The following is a 7,915-nucleotide window of genomic DNA, read 5'->3' as shown; positions in this document are numbered from 1 at the left end:
TTTATCTTGTTACTCTTACGCCCGCTATGCTTGTGAATCAGAGTATCACCCCTTTTTCTTCCACACTGTATTAACTTAGGCATGGACTGTTTCTCATAGGTTATCCCCTTCACTTAAAATCATAGGGATGGAAGGGACCTCGAGAGGTCATCTAGTCCAGACCCCTGCACTCATGGCAGGACTAAGTATTATCTAGACCGTTCCTGGCAGGTGTTTGTCCAACCTCTTAAAAATCTCCATTGATGGAGATTCCACAACCTTCCTAGGCAATTTGTTCCAGTGTTTAACCACCCTGACAGGAAGTTTTTCCTAATGTCCAATCTAAACCACCCTTGTTGCAATTTAAGCCCATTGCTTCTTTTCCTATCCTCAGAGGTTAAGGAGAATCATTTGTCTCCCTTCTCCTTGTAACAACCTTTTATGTACTTGAAAACTGTTATGTCCCCTCTCAGTCTTCTCTTCCCTCTTCAGCTTTCCTTATTCTCATTAACATACACGAGTTACTATGGTAAATTGAGGTTATTACAGAATTCTTTGAAAAGTTACTACAGGTCATCTTGCGGTATTAACTGGTACATTGAGGCCTGTTTCCCAGGACATCAGAAACTCATACATCTATTACTGTATTTCAGAATCTTACTGGCCCAGGGTTATCCCTCAGCCAACTTGTCATGTCAACCTCTTCCAGGCCTGAGACCTTCAATGGCCAAGCTAAATCTCTTACTGACCTAAAGCATGTAGGCCTTAGGTTGATGCTTTACCTTACTTATCCTACGACTTAAACTTATTAACCACACATTGATTGTATTATGTATTCATATATTCATCTATCCTTGCAGTTAATTTAGATATAATCAATCACACAACTATATAATTATATCAAATGATTAACTACAGAGGTTAGTAGTGATTGCAGTCACATGGAACATAGTCTTTCCAGGGTTAGCCATATAACATCCCAAGTATTTCTTGACTTAAGGAGGAGACACAGTCCATCTCAGTCTCCCTAGCTTGTCTAGTCAGACTAGGTGGTCCAGATCTCACTAGTGATAGTCCAGAACTAGAAGCAGTTTGGCATGAATGCCTCACCCGTGGAGAGGTCTCTGCCTGGCTCACACTGGCAGGAGAAAATTTGTCTTAGGCAAATTCTTTTCAGATGAGACTCTCACTGCCCATCCCCCCTCATTCTTCCTTAAAAGTTATTAACTAGTTGCAAGGGTGGGGGGAAGCATTAGATACCAAAACCCAATCTATTGGCTGCTAGAGCAGTGTTCATCTTGTCTCCTTTGAAATGGAGGAATAGAGGGGGGAAGAGCTTGTAGGGGTTGGGGCACTTTGATTTTTAAGGTATCTGACATGGTGCGATCTGGGGCATGGCAAAGGGCAGAAACATTGTTTTTCAAAAGTATGTTTATCAGCTCTCTGGCAGGGCTGATCTAGCATTATCCGGGGAGGGACCTGAGTCTCTCTGAGGCATGAAAATCCTCCTCCCTTCGGATTGCGGGTAGAATCCTAACAAAGGGCTCCTAAGAGGCCCCTGCAGCACAGGGCGTGTGAGACTTCTGCTTCTCTAGGAGAAAATGGCAGAGCGTCATGGGGATGCCCACTTGGCAAAGTGGCATGGTGCCTCGTGTTATCAATGCTAGCAGAGCTTTTGCAGATAACATGAGAGGGTTTCAAAGAAAAAAGGAGAGGTAGCCTAAATAGGAGAGGATGGTGAAAAGTAAAACTTGTGCTCTGGGGTCACAGATCCATCAATGATGAATGGAGGACGACGGAGATGATTTAACCTTGGATTGATGGTACATTGCAATGTGGAGCTCCCACTTCCTAGCCAGTTGGCTATCCCTGGTGGGCAGGAAAATTACCTGAATAATTTCTTTCTGCTGAGAAAGCAGCCAAGATGCTGGAATAGCTGACTGCACTGTACTTCAGTTGATAAAGCAGCAAAACAAACTCTTCTGATCCACCTAGAGGAATTAACAAGAGAGCCGAAAAGATTCTGTTCCAATGTAAAGTTATGTGCTTGATCTGTGTTTGTTTCTTCAGTTGTTGAAGGGCTCGTTGACTTGGGCCAGCTGTTGCATAAAGGATTTGCTGGTGGCAGATAAGCTAATTTGACTTGGGGAAAGTCCTATTCCTAATGGGAACTGCTATGAAAATAACCCACACTGACCTTCTCCTGCTGTTGTCTGTCTCTCTCTCTCTCCATAGAGTGCTTTCTACGAAACATAAATCCCTGAGAAGTGACAACCTTTGCACTGACCTTCAACTTCCTCCAGGCTTACACTTAATGCCAGGCGCTCATTAAAACAGGTGTCTTTTTGTCACTTTGCCAAAGCGGGTCCATATCCCTCCGTGTATGGAATAGGTAGGAAATACAGCCATGTAGCCTGCAGTATGTGGTACACATCTCCTGGGGGATTGCACCAAGAACATCTGACTTCTCTTTGAGCAGTCATCTACCCATATTGAGGGTGAAGTCGTATAGGAGCAGGATGAAGACAAACCAAAGCCAGGTGCAGGCTATGCGCTGTGTGTCTGAATTCATCGTGGCCCTAGTCATGAATCACCATGCCATTCTTTCCTGTAGGCTGCACTTCCTGAGTAGGCACACCCTGATTTCCACTTCCCTGCAAAATGGGACTACTGCCCATGGGATATGAAAGCAGCAAGGGCTGTGAAAAACAAACACCCTTTTCTTTAGAGATACATACCAGAAGGCAATTGGGCCATAGCAAACTGCAGAGTCTAGATAGCAAGTCACATGACTCTTGGGTTAATTGACAACCACTGATATTGCTACAGCTGTGAATGAAGTCCATGCAACCCCCGCATTTCTACAGCAGGTCTACTCCAGCCTGCTTTCATTTGATTGGTCATAAATAGCCAGCTTGGGCCAGGGCTGACTCGCTCCTAACCTACTGGCTAGCCCACAAACGGCATGGAGACCTTCCAGTAAAACCCCTTGTGCGATTTATTTATACCCTCCGCCCCCTTTGCAGACTAAGCATCCCAACAGTAACGTGGAATCAAGCCCTCCGTTCCTGACCAAGGAGCGGTCTCTTACTCATGGCACACCCCCCAGCTGCTTCTCAGTCCTTTTACACTTCCTTCTTGTGCCAGCTGGGCTAATGAGATAATTAGCCTTCTCCAGCCCATCTCTGTCTATCAGTCGAGCACAGGTCCCATAGTCAGGTGCACTCTGGGAAACTAACTGGAGTTGCAGTGATCAGCGCTCTGGTCCAATTGCCGTTACCCAGTGTCATAACCCCGCCCGGACAGGATCCTCTTCCTGCCTCACTGGCTGCTGCCTGGGAGCCCTGCTGCTGTTGCTGACATCGCGGAGGAGGAAGATAGAGCTGCTGCTGCTGGACTGAGTGACTATACCATCTTGGTTACCTCCTGGGCCTGTGGTGGTCGTTGCTTTCGTTGTGGGAAGAAGGGGGAGCAGTGCAGAGCTGGGTTCTCTGCTCAGTGTCTCCCTCTGGCTCCCTGCTTTTGACCCTGTGACCCTCACATCCTGGCAGAGTCCCTGCTATACAACCCCCAACTTGGTGTGTAGGTGGTGGAGTCCTCCTTGGTGTGCCAGAGGTTGGTCCTGGCAGGTACCACCCAGATTGGAGACCTCTTGGTCTATGACTGAGGGGGGTCCCCTGGGGCTTGGCCGACACATGAGGCTTTCCACCCTTCATGTTCCCTGGCACATATTCCAGGAGGAGAGGGCAGCCTTACCACCCACCCCTCGGGCTTTCCTTGGGTGAGTCTTGTGGGAGGATGTTCCCTGCCTGTCCTTCACGCCTGGCCCTCTGGATCTTGTCATCGGGCCTCTGCCCCATGAGTCCTCCTTCCCCTGGCCGCTCCCCCTGCATGACCTGCAGCCAGTTTGTTTCTGAACCACACGTAGAACACAGCTGTACGTTCTCATGCTCCATGCCTTTCACTTTCTCACCCTCATGACCCACCCCGACACCAAGGGGCGGGACCTCCCGCCATCTGTGCAGGGTGAGCAGCCCCAGTAGGCCAGTCTGTATTCTGCCCTGGTCCTGCAGCCTGCCGGGGATACCGGTTGGCGGCTCCTTAACGGAGCTGCGAGCACGGGCGTGTACATGGGGCGGTTCAGCCTCCTCCCCGACACCTGCCCCTTTTGTGGCATGGGGGAGACCCTGGCACACGTCGACCTCGAGTGCGCCAGGCTGCAGCCCCTTTTCTGGCTCCTACAGAACTTTCTCCTGAGGTTCTGGCTGCACTTCTCCCCACACCACCTACTCTATGCGCACCCCATCCATGGCCCCACAGAGTCACGGGACCTCCTCCTCATCCCCTTCCTGGCACTGGCCAAGATGGCCCTGTCCTGGGTGCTCTGTTTGGTGTCCCCCTCTGGCTCCCTGCTTTTGACCCTGTGACCTTCATTCCTGTCCCTGTTTAATTATTTGTTGTTCCCCACCTTTACTTGAACCCTGGGTTTAGGGGCTCCTCCCTTTAGGCTGAGTGAGGGGCCTTCTAATGTTGCAGGCGGCTTGCACCCACCTGCTCCTGGGAATTCAATAGGATTGCTGTTGCTCAGCTCTCTGTTTTACAGCTGCACACTTGTAGTATTTTCTGTTACATGGACAACATACGCCATAGATATTGTGTGTTTTTTAAAGTGTGGGACTTGCCTAAGGCTGCAAAGATGATGGCAAGTTAGGATCAGCAAGGGAGCCATGCCTACTAGGACCCGTCATTGCTCTAGGCTGCCCAGGGACCATCTTTTGGCCATTCAATAGGTTTGTTGTCCGTACAATAGGAAATCTCTAAACACTTCAGCTGTAAGTCTCTTGCCTAATATGTTCTTTGTATTAGTTAACTGATGTTTGAAGGTGCTGCAGAAGAAACAGGAGTTAAAAGTCTGTCAAGATGCTCTGCCCTGTGATGGGCTGATAACAGTTGCTGTGCTGAATCATGTCAAGCTATTTGGAGTGGCTCACTACAGTGAGTACCAATCTCAGGGCAGACTGCCAAGAGGCAGGGCAAAAATTCCAAACTGTTGGTGACAGATGTGAACTTCTGGATCCCTGTAACAGTCTTACCATGGAGTCACAGACGGTCCCCTTAGATTCTCCAGTCTAGCTTGCCAGCCAGGCAAGCTAGACTTAGTGATAAATGATAAATGGTCACTTACACCAAAAATCACAAAATATTCAGGTTGCTCCCAGGCCCAAGAGGCCAGTCACTTACCCCAGATCATTTTGTATCTTAGATCTCACACCAAAGACCACACCTCTAGCCAATCCTGTAATAAACTAACATAAAAGATTTATTAACTAGGAAAAAGAAATGAGAATTATTTACAGGTTAAAGCATGCAAACGTGTACACAGAGGAGTTGCAATCTAAATCTGAAGAGTGCCAGAGTTGTAGTGATCTGTCTTTCAGGGCAGACCAGGGGTAACCCACGGAGATCTCTCGCTTCAGTTTAGTGTCTCTAGCCCTGTTCAACAACAAAGATATGGAAAATTTTCCTGTGTGTCTGTTTTATTTCCTTCATTCAGCCTCCAAGTCCATAGGATGAACTTCCTTGCGTGTAGCATTTCCAAGGTGTGATAGGGCCATTCACCAATCCTTTGTATTGCGATGCTCCTTGATGGCCCCTCTGATTTTGGTAGTTCTTCTGGCAGGGGGAAACACTCTTCCCATCTGAGTTCACACATTTAGAACAAACATTTTCAAAGTTATCAAGCAAAACTTATATATTTCCTTATAGCCTGGTAAAATACAGACATTACAAATAAGATTAATGCATGCTGCAACTTACAAACATTCTATACAGTCTAAACACTAAATATGTTCTTATAAAACTAATACCTATTTCGAGCAACACCAATGCATGAAGAACAGGAGGACTTGTGGGACCTAGAGACTAACCAATTTATTTGAGCATAAGCTTTCGTGAGCTACAGCTCACTTCATCGGATGCATTCAGTGACCTGATCTGGGCACCAGCTATGAGTTTGTCAGTTCTTAGCTAATGCCTGCAACCTTTACAAGAGCTGGCATCTGGCCTGCCAGCATCACAAGCCATTAGTCCAGAATAGAATCATAGAATATCAGTGTTGGAAGGGACCTCAGGAGGTCATCTAGTCCAACCCCCTGCTCAAAGCAGGACCAATCCCCAATTAAATCATCCCAGCCAGGGCTTCGTCAAGCCTGATCTTAAAAACTTCGAAGGAAGGAGATTCCACCACCTCCCTAGGTAACGCATTCCACTGTTTCACCACCCTCCTAATGAAAAAGTTTTTCCTAATATCCAACTTAAATCTCCCTCACTGCAACTTGAGACCATTACTCCTTGTTCTGTCATTTGCTGCCACTGAGAACAGTCTAAAGCCATCCTCTTTGGAACCCCCTTTCAGGTAGTTGAAAGCAGCTATCAAATCCCCCCTCATCCTTCTCTTCCATAGACTAAACATCCCCAGTTCCCTCAGCCTCTCCTCATAAGCCATGTGTTCCAATCCCCTAATCATTTTTGTTGCCCTCCGCTGGACTCTTTCCAATTTTTCCACATCCTTCTTGTAGTGTGGGGCCTAAAACTGGACACAGTACTCCAGATGAGGCTTCACCAATGTCGAATAGAGGGGAACGATCACGTCCCTCGATCTGCTGGCAATGCCCCTACTTATACATCCCAAAATGCCTTTGGCAACAAGGGCACACTGTTGACTCATATCTAGCTTCTCATCCACTGTAACCCCTAGGTCCTTTTCTGCAGAACTGCTGCCTAGACAGTTGGTCCCTAGTCTGTAGCGGTGCATTGGATTCTTCCATCCTAAGTGCAGAACTCTGCACTTGTCCTTGTTGAACCTCATCAGATTTCTTTTGGCCCAATCCTCCAATTTGTCTAGGTCCCTCTGTATCCTATCCCTGCCCTCCAGCGTATCTACCACTCCTCCTAGTTTAGTGTCATCTGCAAATTTGCTGAGAGCGCAATCCACACCATCCTCCAGACCATTTATGAAAATATTGAACAAAAACCGGCCCCATGACCGACCCTTGGGTCACTCCACTTGATACCGGCTGCCAACTAGACATGGAGCCATTGATCACTACCCTTTGAGCCCAACAATCTAGCCAGCTTTCTATCCACCTTATAGTCCATTCATCCAGCCCATACTTCTTTAACTTGCTGGCAAGAATGCTGTGGGAGACCGTGTCAAAAGCTTTGCTAAAGTCAAGGAACAACACGTCCACCGCTTTCCCTTCATCCACAGAGCCAGTTATCTCGTCATAGAAGGCGATTAGATTAGTCAAGCATGACTTGCCCTTGGTGAATCCATGCTGGCTGTTCCTGATCACTTTCCTCTCCTCTAAGTGCTTCAGAATTGATTCCTTGAGGACCTGCTCCATGATTTTTCCAGGGACTGAGGTGAGCCTGACTGGCCTGTAGTTCCCAGGATCCTCCTCCTTCCCTTTTTTAAAGAACTGAGCATCCTCACACTTTCTACTTGATTTTTTCCCCCCAGTTTACGCAAATGAAGCACCAGGTTTTAACTGATACAAAATACATACTCCAGGATGTACTAGTCTGTGCTTAATGTTCAGGTCGTGCTGTGACAGTCACCTATTTTATCAAGCATTGGAGAGGGTGAGCGATGTAGCGGGGGTGAGCCTCTGGCAGAACAGGGAATGGGTTTGCTTGGTACTGAATAACTACAGCTGGCTTTTGCCAGAGGGCGAAAGTGACGTGTCATCCTGAGCTTGATAACTGGTAACTTTTTTTCTTTTTTCTGATTTTTTTTTTTTTTTTTCAGGCAGACCTATAAACCAAATTCCGACTCCTCTCGGAGACTCTGCGTCTCGGCAGGGGCGGGCAGCAGCGTGGCCTCACGGGGGACAGCGCCTCGTGGCAGGCCGGTGACGTGGCACGGGATCAGTGT

The sequence above is a fragment of the Lepidochelys olivacea genome (assembly GCF_965140295.1).
Source record: "Lepidochelys olivacea isolate rLepOli2 genome assembly, chromosome: 12".
Taxonomy (NCBI): domain Eukaryota; kingdom Metazoa; phylum Chordata; order Testudines; family Cheloniidae; genus Lepidochelys; species Lepidochelys olivacea.
The sequence above is the reverse complement of the archived record's forward strand: the minus strand, read 5'-3'. Positions refer to the sequence as shown.